This window comes from Pygocentrus nattereri, chromosome 1, assembly GCF_015220715.1.
Source record: "Pygocentrus nattereri isolate fPygNat1 chromosome 1, fPygNat1.pri, whole genome shotgun sequence".
Taxonomy (NCBI): Eukaryota; Metazoa; Chordata; class Actinopteri; order Characiformes; family Serrasalmidae; genus Pygocentrus; species Pygocentrus nattereri.
In genome coordinates this window covers 45972087-45984303 of record NC_051211.1, presented here as the reverse complement: position 1 = coordinate 45984303, position 12217 = coordinate 45972087, and positions in this window count along the sequence as shown.

Sequence of the window (12217 nt, the reverse complement as noted above, 5' to 3'; positions counted from 1 at the left end):
GTTAAAAAGCAACTACTGGTTTGACCAATCAGGGCTTCATGAAATTGTGCTCATGATGTAATTGATGATATTAACAAATCACTGTACTGGCTGTGAAGGTGTCAAGGAAAAATACAGACCCAAGAAATTCTTGTTACTTTTTGTTTTTATGTTTACAACCCAAATTCCAATGACAATTCAGCAAGACAATGCCAAGCCACATTCTGCACGTGTTACAACAGCGTGGCTTCGTGCGGGTACCAGACTGGCCTCCCTGCAAAAGCTTCAACAATTAGTGTCCTCAGTTCCCAAATGCTTATTGAGTGTTGTTAAAAGGAAAGGTGATGTAACACAGTGGTAAACATGCCCCTGTCCCAACTTCTTTGGAATGTGTTGCAGGAATCAAATTCACACGCTCTGCTCCCTTTTCTTAAAAATAGGGACCATCACCATGGTCTGCCAGTCCAAGGGTACTATTCCCAAGGTCCATGTGACACTGGAGAGGCATGTCAGCCTTGACATCCCCACAGCATTCATAAGCAAGCATTTCTAGGCAAATCTCAACTGCCCCTGGTGCCTTGCCTCGCCCTGACTCCCATGATAGAGGCATGTCTCTTGAGTCTAGGAGTTCCTGAACTTCTTCCACTGACCAGCAGTGTTAAAAGTCAGGATTTCTCCACCCCTGCTGAGAACAGCTTGAGCAAAACCACTCCGACCACTCCTGAGTCACCAAGCAGTTGTCCAGAACCTCCTTAAAGCAAACAGAACATCTTTTTACATGGCCTCTCCAAACTCCTCCTGTGTTTTGGGTTTAGCTTTTTCCACCACAGCTGCTGCTGCCTATTTTACCCCTTGGTACCTATCTGCTGAGTCTTAAGTCCTCCAGGCCAAACAGTCCACCAATGGGTTCCTGGGTTGTTGCCCTGAAAAGCACCAACAAGCTTTTGGCCACGGTTATGCTTAGCAGCTTCCACAATGGAGGTTTTAAACATATTGTCATGTTTTCCCTGCCATCTGATACAACTCACCTCTAGACGGTTACTGGTTGACAGCTCAACACCTCACGTCCCACATGCCAAAAGCCAATTTCCACTGCAGGGGTCGATGCCACCAAGGACCTTCTCACCAAGGACTGCCTATAAGGCATTGCACCTGTACCCTATGCTAAACCTTGCAGGTGGTGGGCCCACATGGTCTCCAGCTTTGCCTTTTTGAGCTGAGCCCAGGAGGGTTGCATGTGTTGCTTGGCCACCAGGCACTCGCAGAGGAACACTACCCCAAGGCCTGGTTCAAAGGGTAGGTCTCAGTAACAGTCTCCCAACCAGGATACACAATAAATTGCCTCCTTTGATCATAGGGATTTTGGATCGTGTTAGTATCCTGTTTGCCTTGGGAGACCCTAACAGGAGTATAATACTCAGATGACTTAGCTCTGAAGAGCCCTAGGCCACACAAGCCTTTCCTCAATGCCAAGACCCCAATTCAGGAACAGCATTTTTAAATCAGACTATGTCCAAAAAAAAGTTAAAAGTTATTAGTGCTAAAGCAAATGTCAATGTATTTAAAGATAATGTTTGAAACAGCTACAGTCATTCAAAATGTAGCTTTGATGTTCTAAATATCTGTGCTTTGATGTAGAGGATGTAGCAGATAATTATGTTGCCATCACTGCTGGTCAGAGCTCAGCTGTTGAAACAGTTATGACTTGTAACAACACTGTAATCTCATTTTGAACACAGTCACTGATGATACTGAAGCTGATTTAATGACATTTATCTCTACATTTTGACAGAAGACATGATAACTATGACGATGCTGTTACCGCTGCACCAAAGTCCAACATTATGACAAGCAGATTTTACATAATTTTCCCATGTTGTTGAAGGAGATGTCCTGTATGCTGTTACAGTCCAGATGTACATGAGTGTGAATGGTAGAGGAAGTGATTCAAGTGCACAGGAGGTCTAGTGATAAATGAGTTTTGTTATCAATGATAAATAAACTATGTCCTCTTTATTTTGATGTAGAGCCTTTTTTATATAAAACAGTCTTTATTCATTCAGAAAATAAGTACAGCTACATTTCTTTTAGTGGAGACAAGAAACAGATGATTAGTGCCTCCCTGCTCTCTAGACAGGACTGGAAGTAATCTGTCCTCTCTACATCTGTCTGACTGTGTTTTAAGAATGATGCAACTGTCCAGATGCTCAAAACTAAAACAGAGTTGCTTACACACAATGCTTAATATAATCTTATATGTGTGTTTAAATACAAAAATAAGCCCAGGGCATTTACAATTCACTATCAAAATGCTGCAACACTCAAAGTTTTATTCACTATCTCTCAGATACACGTACCTCAGATACAGATGTTGAAGCTCTAAGCCATGAAAACAAGTATAAGCACTTGTTTCCCCTTCATTTCACATATTGAACAGATAAACTGTGGAAAGTAAACACACAGTGTCTAATAGAGCACATTCTTATATGTGTGTGATCAAATACAAACTGGACAACTGAAAGGTATCTGCAGCTGAAAACTCATTATTTATGATATTTTAATGGACATGCTTTTGTGTTTGAATGCTGTTTTACTACTTAAATTATGAGTATTTTCACACAATCTCTGTCTTTCAGATGAACAACAGTGTCAGATCATTTCATCATTTACAGATTCTTCTTTTCTTGTGATTAACAAATAAAAAAACAATATTAATTTTGATATTTTAATTATATCACCTTTTGTTATAATGTAACCATGACATGTTTGTGGACTAGCTGTTGTGATAACTTAAAAATTAAGTAAGAAGTTAAAATATTTAGCTGAACTCTTGAAATGTGGTTGTGTCACTGCACTGACTGACCTGTGAAACTGTGAGTCACTTGTTTTAATCTTAGGTCCAGGGTTCCCACCAGATCCATTTTCCCAAGCCTCATGATCAAGAGCAGCTCTCCAAGGTGCTGACAGCAGCTGTCAAAGTTCAGCACCTCCTGTTGCGGACAGCCAGAGACTGCATGACCACAGCCCCTCCTCTCTCTCAATTTACAGGAGACTGAATCGAGCCCTGCTCCCTAGATCGACTTGCCTTAGACAGTCTTCACTCCCAGCGGTACTAGAGAGAGAGAGAGAGAGAGAGAGAGAGAGAGAGAGAGAGAGAGAGAGAGAGAGAGAGAGAGATGAGCGACCAGCGTCAGCAGAGAACCCTATTTTAAAGAGACTGTTATTGACTATTTCTGATTTCTCCTGGTTGTTGCTGTTTTTTTCTTTGAGACACAGTTAATAAAACCGACCGTGCTGAATCAAATTCTCTTCTGCCCATGGTCACCCCTCTCTCAGCCCCATATAGGAGAAATTGAATAGAAAATGAATCTATATTGAGTGTCTTAGTCTTTATTTACAAAGCTGATTCCTGTATTCAGACCTCAAACATATAAATCTACTTATTTAACTCAAACTACATCATCTGTTTAGGTCGTGTCTTTGTCTCAGTGTCCACCAAAGCCAACACGTGCAGCAAATCAGTGTCTTTACTTTTACAACCTGCTCTACATGAAGCATCATAGAGGAGCTGCATTTAGACAGACCTGAATTAGATATTAAAGGTTTATTGAAGAATAGTTTTAGACTGAACTAAATGTCAGTTCTGTTGGGATGATTTTATATTTAGATAAATACATTTTCTGTATTTTTAATGTGTTGGAAGATAACCATGAGTTTGAGAAAGGCAAATTATAATTATTATTATTGTTATTATTATTGTTGTTGTTATTATTATCATTGAATCAAATAAAAAATGTCTCTAATTAATTGTTTCCCAAAGAGACAACTGTGCTGAAACGAAAGGTGACGTCATGACCCCTGGTCTCTTCCTTATTATAGTATTATAATATATTCTGTATTATAATCTGTTCCTTATTATAGTACAATTTCATTTGATGTGATGTATTAACTAACTGCTCTAAAGAGCGGTAGATGATGTTTAGACTGCTGATGTTATTGTGTGAGTAAGAGAGTTAACAGAGAGCACTGAGCACGTAGACTGTGGATTATAGAGCTCAGACAGCATCACAGACAGCATGAGGGATTTCATCTGTACTGAACTAAAACAGTAATGGCCCAAAATCAGCTACACAGTTTGTATGTGAGTTTGTGAGCTAGCACGTGCTGAAATCTATATTCATCATCACAGACTTGTACTGTCAACTGTCTCCTGTGTAAAAAAGCTATTTTTAAATAGCTCAAGAGTTAACATGCTGATATCATCTCTAATGTACTGTAGACTCAGACAACATTCATGAGCGTTCAAAAGTCTGGAATTACTGTCATAGTGACCGTTTTTTAATCATTATTTGATCTGTAGAAACGTCAGAAAAGCGTAAAACATCGCAGAATCAATAAGTAATCAAAAACACTGTAGAAGAAACTGCAGGCAAGCCCACACAGGACCCCCTCCTCAATACAAGCTAAAATGCTGCGAGGACATCCTGGACATCGTTTACAGTCTGAGTGAAGAATGTTTCTTCTTTGGTCTTCAGTTTCATTCTCTGTTATGATAACGTGAATAGTGTTCATCTGAATTATCCATCCATCCATTTTCTAAGCCGCTTCTCCATCAGGGTCGCGGGGGGTGCTGGAGCCTATCCCAGCAGTCATCGGGCAGAAGGCAGGATACATCCTGGACAGGTCGCCAGTCCATTGCAGGGCAGACAGACAGACACAGACAGTCACTTCATCTGAATTAATTTCTTTGAATTATTTATTTATTGTTAATTTCAATAATGTAAGGTATTTAATGTTTTCTAAAAAATAGAGAGCTTTGATGAACGATGTGCCAAATGCAGTAAGTATTGAAAGTATAATGACAAATGCAAGAGACTTTGTTCACTTCAGTTTGTAAGATGCTGCATACAATATAACAATAAATCCTGAAACATGTCACTGATTATTCCTTTATTTATGTTTCCATAAAACGGGGAATAAAAGTGGATTTTGCATCTCTCTGCACAAAAATTCTGATATCTGTCCCAAAATCAGTGATGAAGAGTTTCCTGTTGACTGTCATTGAGATGCTGGGGATAGAAGCAGCTCTCACTGCAGAAGAAAAGCTAAAGAAGAAAGCCCAGTCTGCTTCAGTGAGCCCACCTGGCCAGACTACTACACCCACCAACCTTGCAGCCTCATCAGAAAACCCAGCTCAAAGGTAAGCCTATGCTTTTTAAAATATATTAAATTCAAAATGATACTTTTTCAATTAAAATTGTCCACTTATGATATCCAATTCCTTTTAGAAAGCATACATATTAAAATCCACACAAATGTGTTAACTCATATTAAACATCTGCGTATTTATTTATATAAAAACACTGATTTCATAACTCACTAATGTAACTGATTTAAAATGCAGGCCATATTCTAAACAATTTTCCTTTGTGTCTTTTCTTAGCACAGAAGCTCTACACAACATAGAAATCTTGAGAAATTTTAACTTAAAACTTTTAAAACTGCACCTGTTCTGTAATAATGATTATTTTCTTCCTGTTCTTGTCTTACTTTCATGTTTCAAACAAGATCTAATGTGGAACTGCCTGAAAGGCTGGAACACAGTTCACTCCAATGGCTGATGAGATGACTAACATTCTATTTGCACATAATGTTTTTCAGCAATATTTCTATCAGAAATATTTTAAAACTGTCAGTCTGAAGACGTTCCTTTGACTGGAAGAAAAGTGCATGTTTTGAGAAAAGCACAGGAGGAGACTGAGCTCGCTGGAAGTAACTAGGCACTAGTACTAGGGACGTGCACAATGGAGCACTTCATCAGCCTTAAACGGAACCTCAACACATTAGTGGCACTAGAGGCTTATGATCTCTATCTTGAATTTTAGTCCCAGCAGGTAAGATGACATGCATTCACACGTCCATGTCACTGGCGAAGCCTCCTTTTCTATTTGCACATAATGTTTTTCAGCATCTGTGAGACCCTTGGAAATAAACTGATTGTCCTGTTGCCTTGTCATTGACTTAGGACACCCCTTAAGCCTGAAGATGAAGCATCTGCTGTTGAGGAGTATTGGGCTAACACCCGTGGTGAGCTCAGTTTGTTGTTCAGTCTCTTAAATGTCTCTTTTTGTGGTGCTTCCCAGCACCACTCATTTTCTCACTGAGTAGCTCTTGAATTGGGCATGTGTATGATGCCAGGTGAGGTAAAACTTGCCCAGGTCGTTGGCAATACCCATTACTCTCCTCACCCCTCCTACTCCAGTCGTTTCTGGCATCTCCATGATGTCTCTGATCATGTCTGGATCTGGTGACACACCATCTGCTGTGACTCGGTGGCCCACAAACATAATGCTGTCTTTGACAAACTCACATTTTTTGTTTAGTGTGAGTCTGTCTTTCCTCAGCCTCTGTAGGACCCTGTGCAGTCTTGTGTTGTGTTGTTGCATGTCCTCTCCATACACAACGTTATCAGCATGACACATGCCACCTTTGCCATCTTCCAGCATCTGTGACATGTGACGCTGGAAGTGCTCTGGGGCAGATGAAATCCCAAATGGCAGACGGTTGAACCCATATCACCCAAATGGGTTGACAAATGTTGTGAGGAGTGAGCTCTCCTCTGATAATAGGATTTACCAGAAGCTGGAGGTGGCATCCAGCTTCGTGAAAACTTTCGCCCCAGCCAGCATGACTAGCGTATGGTCAACTGCAAGAAAAATGTGTCTCTCTTGCCATACCCACTTATTCAGACGTGTGAGATCGACACAGAACCTTGGGTGTTACAACCATGCCGGCACACCATCATTTGGGTTTGGTAACTTTCTAAAATACCCCCATGTCTTCCATGTTATTGAATTCTGCTTTCACTTTCTCTTGCAAAGGCAGGGGCACTCGGCGTGGCGTGGACAGAGCATATGGAACCGCCCCTGGCTCCAACTCTATCTGGCTCTTTCAATTTCCCCAAGCCTGAAAACACTGTGGGATACTGTGCTAATCCTCACCGTGTGGACTCGCTTCATCAGTGCAAGGACTTTTATTGCAGGGAGGTCCAGTAATGGTTTGGACAGTCTGACAACCACATAAATGTCTTGTTCTGTTGTTTTGTGCTCGAAGCTCAGCTTGCCTTTAAACTGTCCTTTAACATGCGGTTTGTGATTTCGCTGGTCCATATAATGCTTTTCTTGCTGTCTGCAGTGTCCCATGGCTTTTGATGGAGTAGGTGCTGCTTGGAATTGCTGTGACAGTGGCTCCTGTGTCCAGCTTAAACACAGTCTTTTCCCTGTTTAACTACAATAGTTCATTCCACTCCTCCTCCTCTTCAGAGCACATTTCTCCCAAGAAAGCAAAATCCTCCTCATTGCACTCTTACTGTGCCTCTGTAATGTTATGGACGCCACTGCTTGATCTGCATTTCTTTGTGAAGTGCCCTTTTATATGACACCTGCTGCACTCATGAGCTGGACAAACTTTCCAGCAATGTTTTTTCATGTGTCCACACCTGGTGCATTCGGATGGCTTTGCGCCACTTTTCTGGTTTTGGCCTCTCACTGTTCTTTTTGAATAATGTTTCAACCCTGCCAGCTGCTCTGTCCCCTGTAGCACCGGCTACCGCTTTTTACCGCTGCACTCTGTCAACTCACTGTCCAGCTGTAAGTTTTCTGTTAGCTTAGCATCACATAAGCTGTTCTCTCAGAGCCCTGAACTCACAGTGTTCCACCAGTGTATGTAACCTACAGTTGTTCTAAACGAATTAACACTTTCATCTGGCTCTTGGCATCTTCGAAAATTATGTTCCTTCTGCAAACACAATGCTCCATGCTGTCTCACATGACTTTTTCTGCTCCTCAGTTAGGTGGTAACATATTTAAGATGTCCTCGGCTTCATCACCCACATCGTACATGAAGGCATTCACTTGAAATTCCTCTGATTTCTTGTTCAGTTCAGTTGCTATTATATAGCGTTCATGGCGTTTCAGCCATCTCGGCCATTTATTAGCATTAGAATTTATTAGCGTTAGCATTGTTCAAACTGGCACCATTGCTCCTCCCTCTCTGTTTCCTTCCATTTTCAGGGTTTTTCCTTCTTTTAGTCCGCTTTACTTCTTTGTTTTTCCTTTTGACTTCTGACACCACGTTACTGTATGTCACTGGCAGAATGGGACTGAGTCACGTTAGCAGTGCGGTAACTATGCATTGTTTATTATTCCAAAACAACTGGGAGTGCAACACACAAGGTCCATGTAACCAGTGGCGCAAAAAGGGGGTATGCAGCGTATGCGGCGCATATGGGCGCTGCACTAGAGGGGCGCCAAAACGATGCCGGAAAATTATTTCTAGTCTGCATTTTCTGTAAGAGCTGTTTGTTCAAGTAGGATAATACACATCAAAAAACAGCACAGCACTAATCAGGCGCCCATCCACTCCGTCCCCTACCCTCCTGTCATTTGCTCCCAGACACAGGCGCGTGAGAACGAGCCCCATAGGGAACGCGTCAAGGCGTGTGTTTTTTTTTTTTTTCCGTCGTGGCGCAAGCACCTGCAGGGTGTTCAGGATGGAGGGGCAGAAAAAAAAAGCTCTCCGGGGCACAAAACAGAAAACGGAAGAGGGAGAGAGAAAAAAAAATGTTGTAGGGATGAAGAAAAGCTTCTCAAAGTGGTTGAAAGACAGCAGGTTGATCAGTTATTCACCTACGTCACCTTTGTCTACCAAAACGAGACTGTAGGTTACGAAAGTAGCGTTGGACCACTGGGTTCTAGCAAAGCTGCCTCACTGCTGCGTTCCCAAATGCACTTATTCAAAAATAAAGGAATCTAATAGACGTCAAACTTTCCATAGTTTCCTCAAAGATCCCGTACTTCACCGTGAATAGATTCACACAATCAGAAGAGATCGCCTTTTCAGTTTAAGATGTATGTTACTGTGCTAGCTAAGGCTAGCCATATTAATATTACCCAGCCAGCCAGATGAATGATAGCAGTGAGGCAGCAAGCTAACGTTAAAGCTAAACTTGGTTCTCCAGCTACGACCTGATTAACCCTGAACTGGTTATTTTCTCGGTTTAACTTCAAAACGAGTGACATTAGTCAAGCCATAGCTCTTTATATTAGCCTGTTTAGCTAGCTAACCTAGCTAGTCAACATTCTAGTTAATATCCTAACCGTGGCAGCCTGGTCTAAAGCTCAGCTCGCTGGTGTCACTAAATCATCTTAAACTCTTAGTTTCTAGCCACATTCAGACACATTCAGCCTGTAACTGTTTTAGTTGAGTTTTCCTTTACATTTTTATTTATTTTGTCCTTTTATTTATTTAATTTTCTGTTTTACCTTTTTATTTATTTTATTCCATACTTTTTGCCTTTTACCTTTTTATTTCATTTATTTCTTCCTTTTATTTATTCTGTCTTCTGTTTTACTGTTTATTTGATTTCCATAATTTACTTTTTTATATAAACTTGGTGTTTTAACCCTCTTTCTTTGTGCTTATATTTTATTATTCTAATTAGTAATCACTATTTTATTGCGTTACATTTTAGCCTGTCCACTTATCAGTTTATTCAGAATTATTTTATTTCTTCTTAATTAAATCCTCATTGCTTGTTTTTTGCTCTTACCATTTAATTTGTATTCTGTTTATAAAGTTCCTTATTTTAGCTTGCCTGCTTAAATATTTGATTTTAATTTTAATTTTTTTCAGTCACTTTAAGTTAAGGGGCGGGGTTTTGGAGGGGGTGCCGATAATATGTTTGCATCCACCTCAGAAAGTATGTAGTTGCACCCCTGGCAACAAATGTCCAATATAAAACCAACTTACTGCACTGGTTTAGTTTTAACAGTCCTACAGCTCAACCAGCTCTGACACACAACTAAAATGCTAATGGCTAAGCGCCAAACACTGCAGCTACTAACACCTACTTAGCTGCGTCTACAAACTAAACCACGTCTTTAAGTGAAACTGACTCACAAACACAACTAACAAGGCGTATAAAGGCCTTAACAGCAATTAGAACACAATATTTAACTTCATTCACACCAACAGACGATAAACTAATGAACTGTTTTAGTTCCACCAGAACTCAAAACACATAGAAGGAGCTGGACTGTACATTGTAGTATGCATTGTTCATTTCCCTGTCAAAAGGTTAACTTTTTACTCACTCACTTTTAGTGAGTGGTGACAAGGCAGGTTTGGACTTCCTAAAGTCCAGCATCACCTCCTTAGTCTTACTGATGTTTGTGTCATCCGAGAATTTTTGCAGATGACACGACACTGTTGTACCTGAAGTCAGAGGTGTACAGGTTGAAAAGGAAAGAGGCTAATACAGTCCCCTGGGGTGCCCCAACACTGCACACAGACTTGTCTGAGACACAGCCCTGCAGTCGCACATACTGAAGTCGTCCAGTCAGATAGTGCATTGTCCATGAGATGATGGATTCATCCACCTGCATCAGCCATAGTTTCTTCCCTTATAGCACAGGCTGTATGGTGTTGAATACACTGGAGAAGTCGAAGAACATGATCCTCACAGTGCTGCCTGATGTGTCCAGGTGAGAGTACGTTCTATCCAGGAGGTAGGTAACTGCATCATCCACTCCAATGCCTTCTTGGTATGCAAACTGCAGAGGGTCAAGAGCTGTTTTGACCAGAGGTCTCAGATGAGCTAGCATCAGCCTTTCAAGTGTCTTCATTAAGTGGGATGTCAGTGCAAGCAGTCGATAATCATTCAGTGCTGGATGGGGGCATTTCAATTTTGAATGTTTCAAGTGTTCATGTAATATTTCAAGGTCTACCACAAGCGCCTGTATTTTACTGTTGACATGTTTGCATATTTTGAATACATAATGGCTAGTTGGTGCTATAGCACATTAAAATGAAATAAAAACATTAATTTTTTTTCTCCGGCCCACAGATTTGTTGAGATTTTCTAATCTGGCCCTTTTACTCGTTGAGTTTGACACCCCTGCCCTAAGGTCTTACTGTCAATCAGCATTTTTGCTATATTTCCATAGAACTAGATATATTGCGACAGACTACAATGTAGAAGTTAAAGTATCCATTATAAATCCATTCTTCAGCTACAATACAACTAACAGAGAATGTGGGTCATTTACATGAACATGAACGTAAATTTTAAATGCAGAATCATGAAACAAAAAAACTGGGGCTGTAAAAGTTTGCAATGAACATATCCCTTATCTTAATTGATGAGCAACCTTGGTGATGCTTTATGAAAAAGAGGAAGAAGAGAAAATGGACAGACATTCATTCAGACAGTCAAATTACAATCACAGATAGTTATACTTTTGCTCACATTGTCTGACATGCCCCTAAATACATTAATTGAGCCTAAGAGCTGGTGTGAGCTTTAAATGGCTGTGATGAAAATGGGATTGAAAAGCATTGGCAGTAAAATTACACAGGCACACAAATCCCCACAAAATCATGTGGACTTTTTATTACATTTTGTGGCGCTTCCATTGTGCTACACATGTTAGCTACACACAGCTAAATGCCAGAGTTCTGCTCTCCTTTAACAGGAAGTGTCCTCTCTAAGGAACAGCATTCAGGATATGAGGATGTGGATGAGGAGCTTCTCTCAGGTAGGAGGACCTAAAACTACATCCCACTGACAAATATTACAGTCGCTATTAGAAATGTAGAAATTCATTATAAATCCATGTTTTGTACAGTAATGCCAAAAATCATTTACAGTAAACAGAGTACATACATTGAATCACTGTAGTCTCTATCCTTTATATGAATTTCTAGTAACTTTTGCTGTTCTGTACTGTTTCAGATTCGTTTTTACTGTTTTCAGCTTTTCCTTAATACTGAGTCTTTAGATCAGAAGTGTGTGTCAGAAAGTATTTCTCGCACAATCTTAATGGAGTCACACACTGAAGACTGAGTTCTAAAATTGTTATTCTTACATTAAAACCTCTCTGAATGAGTATTATAATTTTTATGTAATTAAAAGTGATCAGTTTTGCTCTTTTTACAGCAAAGTCTCTGACTGGAGTGAAATCAGAATATGATGATGTCACCACCAGTGGTCTGATACCTGGGTTCCTTTTTTTATTAACCCCCTGAATTTTATCTTTATATTGAAACCATATGAAAAGTCAATCTGGTTTTATTTGGTTTAGGTGAACCAGAAAAAGACGACATAGCAGATAACTATGATGATGTCATCACCACTAGACACATTTCTGAGAGTGTCATAGGTGGGTTTCTGTTCTGG